Source organism: Pholis gunnellus (genome assembly GCF_910591455.1).
Source record: "Pholis gunnellus genome assembly, chromosome: 14".
In the NCBI taxonomy this organism is placed as follows: Eukaryota; Metazoa; Chordata; class Actinopteri; order Perciformes; family Pholidae; genus Pholis; species Pholis gunnellus.
The window spans coordinates 19,408,890-19,413,294 of NC_136541.1; positions in this window are offsets into that span (position 1 = coordinate 19,408,890).

The following is a 4,405-nucleotide window of genomic DNA, read 5'->3' on the forward strand; positions in this document are numbered from 1 at the left end:
GTTTCTCTGGCAGACTGTGATTGTATTTTGTATTATTTTACTGGGAGGTTTGAGGGAAAACTCCAGGATGTAATCATTAACACTGGTGGGACAGGAGCCGCTTTCAATCAAACGCAATGACAAAACCAATATATTAAGAGTTGTTAAAAAAGTTGAAATATTAGCTGCACTGTGACCGTGCAGCACTTGTAATGTACTAATTAATGCATGGTGATGCTGATGTATGCGCAATGGCACTGACACGCGCACTATACTGCACAATTCCGAGTGTTTTCCAGAAACCACTTTCTCGTTTTTAGGGGGAACCTCGAAGATGCACGCGCACACCCAGGGAGACACAAACAGACATAAATGTGAAAGGTCCGTGTCCAAACGGAGACGGACCGCACCGTGACCTTTTTCTATTTATTTTACGCGTGAAAAAACGCCACTGCGCTCCGGTGTGTAACGCGCACTGTCCCCGAGAAAGAAAAAAAAAAGTTGAACGAAACGACTCGAAATCCGCTTCCAAAACCGAAAGAACGCAAAAAAAAAAGAAAAGGCGTGGAGAGACAAACTGTTCGAGCTTCAAACCCAACAACAACAACCACAAAAAGACAGCCAGTGTTACTCACCTCGCCGAGGCAGAATCCGCTTCTTCTTGCAGACGACTCCACGTTTCCGGCTCCTTCTTCTTCTTCTTCTTCTTCTTCTTTCTTTTTTTTTTATCCTCACAACAAACCGAAAACTTTTCCGCGGAGTGGGAATATCAGTAACAGCGGCAACCTCTGGCTCTCGCGTAGCAGCACCGGAGATAACGGGAGGCGCTTTGTGGAAGCGAAAAAAAGTAGTTAACACCTCCCCGTTAGGTTACCAAAGCGCAGCCAGAGAGGAGGACGGAGAGAGCGAGGGGGGAGAGAGAGAGAGAGAGAGTGAGAGTGAGAGAGAGGGGGTGGGTGTGTGGGGGGGAGAGAGAGAGAGAGGCTGACTTTCCTCGAACACAGCGCAAAGTGGGGGGTATCAATAGCGCGATCGCGCGTGCAGCCCCTTCGCTGAAACACCGAGAGGGACGATCAAGTGAGAGGAGTGAAGCCGCGGAGGGAACGCACGGATCGCAGAGACTGTGGATGTGGTGTGCGGAGGTGGGGTGTTGGGGGGGGGGGGGGTTCTCACAGTGCTCAACGGCGACGTGTGTGAGGCTGGAGCTGAGCTGCGCGAGGCTGAGCGTGGAGTGGGGGGGTTGGTGGAGGGAGGGGTGTCCAGGGTCCACATCGCTCCGAGGTGCAGTGCTGCCGCGCAGCGCTCAATGACTGACTGACAGATACACAGACCGCAGCGGCTCTGTCGACTCGAAACAACTCTTTCATTTTATAATCATCACTTCTTAATCGTTACAACGTGAGCTTCTTTCAAAACATGTCTTTATTTCACCACACCGCTCCCCAAACAACGGTCCTTTCTCGCCTTCAAACCATCTGGATCACTCAGGTTATTTTGTTTTCTCTCCTGCGAGACTAAAGGGAACCGGGACAGTGTTCCTATCCTGTATTTGCAAGATGAAAAAAAAAAAGAATCAATGATAGTAGCAATATTTCTGCCATGGAAAAGTCAACTTTGCCAAAAATGTGTCTTTCTTCCTCTGCAAAATTAAGTTTAGTGTCCGTGTGCATGCGTGGACACTCCCCCCCCCCCCCCCCCCCCCCCCCCCCCCCCCCCCCCCCACCACCACCACACACACACACACACACACACACAATGCTCCTGACTACACCCCCCACCTCCTGTCTGGTGTTTCGTTCCCCTGGGTGATTTCCACTGCGCTTTGTGCGCAAAGTGAATGAATTATCCCCCTCCTCTCTCTCTCTCTCTCGCTCTCTCTCTCTCTCTCTCTCTCTCTCTCTCTTTCACCCAGTGGAGAGACTGCTCGCCATAAAGCCAATGAAGTCCACCTCTTAACAAAAAGAGGTGGACCAGACACTCTTATAAAGTGCGCACTTTAGAGACTGAAGTTGTAGTGGGGCCGCGGGAAAGTTCAACCGAACCGTCAGCTGTGTGGCACAGTCCCCGGCATCGATCGACCAAAGAACCTCCAAGGCATTAACGAATCGAGCATGCGCACTTGATGGGAAAAGTCGAGCCACATACGAGTGAGCACCATTATATTGTGTAACACCCCCCCCCCCCCCCCCCCCTGTTTTGCAACCTGTCTTGGATAAAGGTTTTATAGAAATGATCCCTGACATTTGTGAATCTTTGGTTATTCTTTATCTCCATTCAACTGACAATACATTTGGAAAAAAGAAAAGAGAGTTCCCTCTCTTCCACAACTTGTAACAAAGTCACTGAGCCTATACTCTTTCAATCATCTGACCACCATTGTAACAAACTGTCAGAGCTCATTTATGGCACAAACACAAGTTCTATCAGCCCTGGAATATTTAGTTTGGGGTGAAATTAAAACATATAATTTAAGCATACAGTGTGTGTGCGTGTGTGTGTGTGTGTGTGTGTGTGTGTGTGTGTGTGTGTGTGTGTAGGGGGGTAAGAAAGAGTGCGACTGACTGAGGCAGAGTGAGAAAGACAGGGAGAAGAGAGGCCTCCTGTCCCCCTTTCTTCCTCTCCACTACACCCCCCTGCTGGTCACATGTGGAACTAACATCCTCAGACTAACTTATTTTTTTTCCCTTCTGTGCCAACTCACTTTGGGTCAGTAGCTGTGAGCAGCTGAGTGTTTTTGTTGAAATGGTTCGATTCAAACTGGGCACTGAGACGGTAAAAAAGAAACGGTGGATTAATGATCAGGATTAATATAAACGGATCGCTTCATAGGGTGGAGAATGGAAGGTGAAAATTGATGGCACATATATGCATATATATGCATGGGTTAAACTTGTCCACTTAGACAGGAAATCCTACTTTATTTTTGGATTCTCATGATATTCTCCTGAAACTAATGAAATACTGGGCTAAAGAGGGCCGCTGCGATATACAACACAGAATATAACACATCGTTCTTTACCTTCAGATTTACTTGATTCCATCTAATTTCTTCCTAAAAATGCCGTCTCCCACCTCCAGTTCATCACATAAGATGTGCGCCGGTTTCCCAATGGAACTTTGAGCTGGTTTCACGCTGTAATCTACCGATGCTTTAGGTAACAATAGCGTGGGAAAAGTAAAGAGGGCCTTGTGTGTGTGTGTGTGGTCTCCATACACATAAGGGGCAGTAGCATCAGTAGCAGTGCCATTAGTGGTGTGTTGTCTTGCTAATAGGCTCAGTCTGGAGTCAATGGGCTGACTGAGGAAGAGGGCCATCCATGTATTAGATCCCTCTCCATTCAAAGTCTAATGCCACTCTTCAGCCCCACCCTCTGATGTTTTTAAATGCTGCCTCTGTGCGTATTGACTATAGGAAGCACTTTGATTGCACCTGTTGCCCTGCTGAGGCATCTGCCCTGCTTCTTTCCCCCGCTCCAGAGCAAAGGCATTCCTCCTTGCCGATGCAAGGGGTACTTTGGATGTGCTTTAAAGCTTGTGTAAGATGTGTGGAATCTTTAATGGCAGACTCTTTACCTACTGAGCCCTTCCGATAGTTTGGGTTTCATATTCGTGGGCTTTTAGATATTTGTTTCTGCCGCCACACAAGGTGGCGACCTCTAGTTCTGAAACGTTTAAGCCAATGGAGAAGCACCTTTAACCTGCATTATGTCTACTGGCCAGCAGGGGAGATTCCTCTGATCGCAAAAGAAGTCCGGTCGTATAGAAATCTATAAGAAAATGCCTCTGCTTCACTCTTGATGTAATACCTCAGTAAACATTGTAAACGTGGTCTCAATGGCCAGTTTCAAGTCTTCTTCAATACAGCATGATGTTCATTTAGTACATGTTGGTCCCATTTAGAGTGAAATAGGCCGCGTGGCTACCTTGGGATCGAAAGGTTGCTACCACGGTGTTGTCTGATTTGGGAGTTGTCCGTGTCTTCTTCTTCCAACTTTAACTCTTTCACAGTGTGTTTTCAGTTCACGAAAGTCAATTGTAACATTTTGGTCGCCTAAAAATGTAATTCAGTGTTTGGATGTACTTAGCTTCCACCCTCTTGTGTCACTTCTGGTTGCAAAAAAAAACCAAGATGGCGACAGCTAAAATGCAGAACTCGTGGCTTCAAAACGGCAGTCCTCAAACCAATGGGCGATGTAATGGTGACTGCGTTCACTTCTTACATACGGTCTGTGCTCCACACCAATACACAGATGGAAGTAAAGTAAAATGAGGTCTGGTTTGTGCTCACGGCATCGGAAAGTTCAACAGGCCCAACTCTTTCCTACATTCTTAGGAAAACGGAACACAAAATAACAAAATAACTTTTTGTAGGATAGCAAATGAAGCGTTTTCCTACGAATGTCCAGCAACATGAGCTATCAGTGCA